This window comes from Hydra vulgaris, chromosome 12 (genome assembly GCF_038396675.1).
Source record: "Hydra vulgaris chromosome 12, alternate assembly HydraT2T_AEP".
In the NCBI taxonomy this organism is placed as follows: Eukaryota; Metazoa; Cnidaria; class Hydrozoa; order Anthoathecata; family Hydridae; genus Hydra; species Hydra vulgaris.
In genome coordinates this window covers 75,577,689-75,585,539 of record NC_088931.1, presented here as the reverse complement: position 1 = coordinate 75,585,539, position 7,851 = coordinate 75,577,689, and positions in this window count along the sequence as shown.

Genomic DNA, 7,851 nt, shown 5'->3' with positions numbered 1-7,851 from the left:
GCGAAACGGGGTTTTTCTCCATTTTGCTCCGACTTATAATCCTTTCCATCATGCAATTGTCCACGTATAATGCTTACTATTTTTTTTTTTTTTAAATAAAAAATTCAACAGTTCTTCTTGTAATAAGCTCAATATTTTTGTAATAAACTTAATACTTTTTGCGTAGTCATACCACCCACGCAAAAAATTTTGAGTTGATTGAGAGAGAAACCGGTGTCGTTTACTTTGCTTTACTTGGTTAAGGTGAAGGTTGACAAGCTCAGTTAAAAAATCTGTTTTAAACCCAAATCTTTTATTATAAAAAGTGCTATTTATTTATAAATAAGAAAAAAAGCAGTATATAATTATGGGCATCTCCCAACTTTAAGGCAGGTATAACTATTTTAATTTCAAAATACTTCTTGGAAATTTTTCTTGTTCCAAAATTAAAAATAAAATATCCAATACGGTTATTGTTAGATAATGTATTGATTTTGATATAACTTAGTTGCTTATTTTGTCAACTCTAAGTTCTTTGTTCATTTTCAACGAATGAAAAATACTTAACCGCTCATTTTCACTCAATTTGTTAACGTTTATATCGTTTTGCTTCCGGACAAAAAACATGAGACCGCGTATGCAAAACCTTTGTTCGTATTTTTACAATTTTTGGCGAGTCATACAATGACTTTTTATGTATTTCATGAAACCCATTTTTTGATTTATCAGGTGCATGTATATTCATCAAAAAATCTATGTGTTCATTATTATTTCTGATTTACCTAAAAACATTTATTTTAGAAATGAAGTCGTCAGCGTTGACACTTGACTATCTTTTTAAAGCGGGTCATAAAGACCTAAAGTCTTTGATGAAATTAACTGGAATACCTAAGGCAACAGTTGCAAGATATTTAAAGAAAATGAGGGAAGGAATGAGCTTGGATAGAAAGAAAGGAAGTGGTAGACCAAAAAAACTTAATTTTTCAACAACGATTGATTCAATTAGTTCAAAAAGATGACACACGATCCGCCCAAGATATTCAAATTGAATTAATCAAAAAAGGCAGTCCCAAGGTTGCTCCCAGAACCATTACTCGTTATCTTAACCGAAGTGGGTACTTCAGTTTCGTTTCCAAAAAACACCCCTATTAACTCCTGTTCATCGAGAAAATAGGGTTAAAAGGTGTGAATAACACCTAAGAACACCGGATCTAAACCCCATGAAAAGAACACCTAACTCACCGGATCTAAACCCCATTGAAAATGTGTGAGGGTTAATGAAAAAGAAAAAACAAAAAAATTTAGATGATTTAGAGGTTGCAATTCAAAAAGTTTGGAACGGACTTTCCTTGGATTATTTGAAGTCATTAATTGACATTATCAACCGTCGTGTTCGAAAATGTATAGTCCAAGGACACGTGACCGGATGTTGATCAATATATTATTTTAAAACTTAGGCTTTACTTTCTATTCTCTTTATTTTCTATTGAACAATTTTATTATTTATTTATTATTTTGAAAATAAAACTTAAAAAACTTGTTCTCATTTTTTTTTGTCCGCAATGTAAATATATATACTTTTTAAATATATTTTAATATGAGTCAACGCACAATTCACCTGGTATTAAATTTAAAGCAAAACTTGTCCAGCTCTAACACTTTTTTTAAATTCGTCACTTTAGAACATTTTACATACATTTAAATTTTATACATTTATAAATATATTTATATAGATACATTTATAAATATTAAGATAAAATTTAAGATAACGACAGGAGCAAGTAGAAGACTTCAGTCTTATTATCAAGCCCCATTTATTCGCAACTTTACAATAAATTTTTGCATTAGATAAAAAAAATATTAACATAATTAAAAATTATAAAATTTAAAAAAAAATTAAAACAAAGCCTTAAACGATCTCATAAAATGAGTATAGAACAAAACTGTTTGTATTATTATATAATAATTGTTTATTGTGTTGCTGAATAGGATAAATTATTTTTAGTTAGATTGTTATTATCAATTTAACCTTTAAATATAGAAGAATATGGTGACGTCACTAAAGGAGAATATGTTGATGTCACTTAAGTCAAAAAATTACTGTTTGACTGCTGCTTTAATAGAGTTTACAGCCCGTTTTCTACAAGACGAAGCCAATTTTTTCGCCATGACAAAACGCTGTTTTCATTTCCGCTTATTTTCTTTTGCGCTACTTTTTTTCGTCATCAACAATAAAAATGGCAGCAATAAATTAAGACATGTTGAACTAAAAGCAATTAAAATATATTATATGCATACTTTCTACTTCGAAAAATATGGAAATTTCTTTCCATGCATTAATTTTAAGATTTCTGTCTTTGTATGAAAGATGCGATATCATTTTGTAATATAATAATTTAATATAAATTTTTTTTATAAGAAAGTATAAGAAAATAAATGCTAAACTCTGATATGAAAAATTCTGTTAAAAAAACTGTTACTGCAAGAACGAACAGCAGGTTTAACTTCATATGGGTTTTTTTACAAAAAGGGTATCTTCGTTTGGCCACTTGAAGATAAACCTTCTTGTGGAGTGTCAAAATTGACACTTTCGAAATTGACAGTGTGCAAATTTAAATTTGTAAATTCTTTATTGAAGTCTTTCTTACTTGATGAATTTACTAATGCTTGCCAATGTTCAGAGTAAGTTCAAAGTAAATCAATAAGAACGCCAGGTTGAGAATTTTGTTTCTTTGCCATCTTAAAAACAACGTGCTTTCGCCTTTTTTTACTATTGACATCACGTGATATAATATTTGAAACTTGATTGGTTTTCGCTTATGGCGATTCGCCAAAAGTCGAAATGAATCCGACTTTTTTTTTCGTTGATGTATCAGCGATGTATCAGCGATGAAAACGATGTAACAGCATGATTAAGTATGAATGATGAAAACAATGTATCAGTATGATGAAAAAAAAACGCAATATTGTTGATATTTTTACATCAAATTCAAAAAAACGTATTTTAAATGTAGTTGAACCTGCTCTAGCTGCCTAGTTTGAATCTCTTTTTAAGGTTGCATCTCTTTCTCTTTTTAAAAATTACTATCATGGTGGCTGCTTAAACAAGTGAGCACACATTGCATACTATTCGACACGCTTACTTTTGTTTTATGTATATTACCTTTAGTGCTGAAGAATATGTGCTTGCCCAATCAATTTTGCAATAGTTGATATAACTGTGAATGAACGAATAACATATATTTTAATCAAGTTTAATTTAAAAAATGTTTTATTTTATACATGATGTCGATTGACGTGGAGATTTTATTTTCAATGTGCAAAATATGATTCTTATAGTTAAGATTTTCTTAAAAGATCTCGCGGTTAACTGTAACAAATGCTTTGATTAAATCAATAAACAAATAAACTTGTAAAATAATTAAATTCTTATTTTATTTCTACGCTGCTTTTACAATAGTTCATGTTGTTTTCAAAATATAAGTGTTCTCTTTGTTCAATACCAACACCAATTTACATCACAAAGCAATTAGTAATGCACATTGGGCCTAGTGGTGGTGGTTGAAAAAACCTCAAAAAAAAGCTTATTCTATTCAAAACCATATAATAAAACATTCTCGTACTTTTCCATTGTACTATTTCCAAAACTCTTTTGAGTATCTTTTTAATAATAGAAGTTTTTAAATCCACAAAAATCAGTTGTGGTATAATAAAATGTAATGCATAATAAAATATCTTTTTTTATCAAAAAAGCAAGAATTTTTTAATTTTTAAGCAAAGATTGTAAACAGTAGCTTTTAAAATATTATGCGTGTGTGATATTAGTTAATGTATTTTAACTATTTAATAGTTTACCTTAACAACAAAAAATTTTAACAAAATTGGTCGAGGTAACAACGAGGTAAGTTTTAAACATATAATACATTTTTTTTTTACAATAATGTCGTATATCCTATGATCAAAATAACTTTGTCCACCATAAGTCTAATATTCGGCCCACTGTGCATTGTGGCGAAATAAAATGTAATAAAATGTTATCGCTGATAACAAATAATAATAATTAATGTTTCATTATACTTACCTATTAGAATAAATAACTTAATTAATAACTTAAAATGTGATAACTTATCACAATTAAAATAAAATTAAGAACAAATATCTATCACAGTCAAATTGATAATTTTTCTTTTATAGAGAAAAATGGTTTCGGAAGCGTGGAAATACTTTGATAAAGTTGTGGTAAATGATAAGAAATACGGAGATTGCAAAAAATGCCATAAAAGAATCGCTTGTCCAGGAAGTAGCACAAACGGCCTAATTGGTCACGTCAAAAGTTGCGAGAAAATAGATTTAAAACCATCCAGTTCCAGACCAGTTTTGACTAAGATGTTGTTAAACTATCTTCTTGCCAAGTTGACAGCTCTTAATGGATATTCGATTAGGTCCATAACTCAACCTGAAACACTTAGAATGCTTTTTGAAAATTATGGGCATAGTTTGCCCAAGTCAGCGTTCACAATTTCAGAAAAAATTAAGATGTTTCATGCTGAAGCCAAATGTTTAATGATAGCTGAATTGGCTACATTGAAAGCAAAAGGAGAAAAAAATTTGTACTAACAGGTGACGAATGGTGTAGCAATAAAGGTAGAATATACTACAATTTAAATGTTCATCACGAGCGAACATATTGTTTTGGAATGGTAAGATTGCCAACTCCTTGTTCTGCCGAAACATTAAACATTTTGATAACGCAAAAATTAAAAGAATTCGGTATAGATGATGAAGATGTTGCAGGTAAAACTACGGATGGCTGTAGCTGGATGGTGAAATTGGGTACCATATTTAAGTTTCCACATCAAATCTGCCAGAATCATTCAATTCATTTGAGTGTTTGTGATTTGATATACGCTAAAAAAGATTGTCGCGAAACTGTGAAACTGAATCGGATATTGAAACAGAAACGGAAACTGATGGAAAGACTGAAGGAGAATTTTTTATTAAATATTTGGAGAATGAGATTGAATATGAAGAAAATATCGAAAAAAACTATAGAAACTTCGAATACTAATTAAGTTTTTAAAATATTCATCGTTTCGATATGAAGTTCTTAAAAGAATAATACACAAAATTTACGGATCTTCGCATGACAAAGGACTGTTGCTCGACAACCGCACTAGATGGAACAGTGTTTTTCAGATGGTCAAAAGATTTTTGGATTGCTTAGAAGCTGTAAAAAAAACACTCGAAGAACTAAACTGCTTATACATGTTAAATGAAATTGACTTGGATTTCTTAAAATCGCTGTCTGACTTATTGGAAGTCATTGCAAACGCTGCAGTTCGCTTGGAAAAACCAAATACAACAATTTTGGAGTGTGGCATCGTTATGAAAACGTTAGTAAGGAAATTGAAGGAACTAGAAACTAAAATCAGTTCTAATTTTGCTGAGGCGTTAATTTCCAGATACGAAAATCGTAAAAACATTATGTTGGTATCATTGAGTCGTTTTTTGCACAATCCCAATTTTTTTTTAAAATAAAAACCACCCTTTTTTTTACGCTTCTAAAAAAGATATTCAAGTTTATGCTGCAAAATTATTTGATCAACTATTTGCAGCAAAAGAAAATAGTCTCCAATCAAAATCAGATGATTGCGCTAAAAGCAAACAAGAAGAACCATCGCAATCGACATCTTTTTTTGCCGAAATTCAAGAAGTTTTATATCAAAATCAATCAACAGCTAAAAAACCAAAAAAAAGTCAAGACCTTCACCATCAGTTCAGTTAAAAAAATACAAAGTAACTGGTGTGAAATCAGAAGCAGTTTTGAAATTTGAACAAGCCATCCACAGAATTCAAGCAACTTCCTCGGAAGCAGAAAGAGTTTTCTCCTCGTCTTCCAGATTTGTCACAAAGTTTCGTAGTTCGCTTTCTGATGAAATGATAGATGTTTTCATCTTTTTAAAATATTATTTAAAAGATCTTCAGAACAAATACTATTTTAAAATTTTTTTTTAGTTTTAACTATAGGTACCCCAAGAAATCTTTATTACAGAGCACCGCGGAAGGGCATTTAACTGAAAGTTCACGCCTTCTTCCTTACCAATGCCGGTTAGAAAGTCATTTATTAGATATAACTTGTTCGTTAAAAGATTGTGATAAGAAAAATATCTAAGTACTAAGAAATAAATAAACATAAATTTTTTAAAAGTTTATTATTAATTATAAATCGAAGTATATAAAATTAAAAAAAATAAATATAAGAACAATGTTTTTTTTTAATTTATAACAAAGTTTTATCGAGACTCCGATTTTTTCTCGACTCCGTTTTTTCTCGATTTTGGATCCTTTGGCTAGAGTATAATTGTTATTTTTGAAACCATTTCAAATTTTATTGATTAAATCAATTCTTGCATGATATGTTGAGAGGCTCTCTAGAAAACCAAACTGTTTGCTACGTAGAATATTATTATTATTTTATTTCAAAATAATAATAATCTTGAAATAAATAATACATACCGAATTATTTATTTCAAGACAGTTATATTATTTATTATACATTATTCGTTCAAGTAACTTTGAAAAACTAGACGGTATAGATATAGGCCTTCAGTTAGATGCTACAGAGTCGTCGCCATTTTTTTATATAGGAACTACTCTTGCTATTCCAATTGATCAGGAAAGCACTAGTTTTTAGGGATAAATGTACTATTATTTAAAATTTTTGCAATTATTGATTTATGAAATTTATTTATACCTTCAAAGTTAATTTTTGGAAGACAGTTCGTTAAACTTTTTTTCTAGCTTAAGTTTTAAAATAAACGTTTTATGAAAGAACCCCCCAAACAAATGCAAAACAATGCTTAACAGGGGTTGATAGCCAGGGTTAGGACAAAACTTATAATAAATTATATATTATAAATTTATGCATATATTTACTATTTGTTAAATACTGACATATATTATGGATATAAACATATAATATGGATATAAACAAATATATTTGCTATTTATTCATATGCTGTATCGCGATAACCTCACATATTTATACAAACTTTAGTTCGAGAGAGTTGTCGAAGTTGGAACACTTATGGAATAAAAATTTTTTTAACCGAAGATGGTATAACTAAAAAAAAAGTTATGATTCAATTAATACAAACAGACAACCGCCTCTTTACTTTTAGCTATTATTTGACTTAGTTGATTGCACCGTTATTGGAAATAAATTCGGTTTTGTCAAGCCAATATTTTGTTCCAATCAAAACAGTCGGTTTTCTACATTGCGATACTTTGATTCTTTAATCAAAACAGTCGGTTTTCTACATTGCGATACTTTGATTCCTTAATCAAAACAGCTTGCTTCTTTTAAAAAAATGCCTCGTAAAATCAACATCAAAATCAGTTAAAAATTATTTTCATCCTAATAGTGATGTTCTAAATAACATATTAAAAACTTAAAATAGGATTAAAATTACTTTGGAAAAAGGAAATTCTTATAAGTACAAATACTTAATCTATTATGATGCTAATTTATTTTATTAATTAAAAATCACTAAATAAAGTTTTTGAGGTTTATGTTACTATTTATCTTTAAATTGCGTCTGAACATCAACCCTTTGATTTTATTACTGATTAAGTAAGGAAAACTTTATTGTTCCGATCAAGGAAATTTTGGACTATTTTGTTATATAACTGCAATATTATGCTTGTAGCACTTTATAAAATAAGCTTATGTTGTTACTTTCTGGTTTTAGTTCAAGGAAATGATTGTATTTAGCTGTGAAGAATGCGGATGTCTTAGACAAATTTTCTCCCTTCGGTTGTTCCATTCATTGACAAACAAAGAAAGATCAATAGTATTGTCAAATCTTGCTA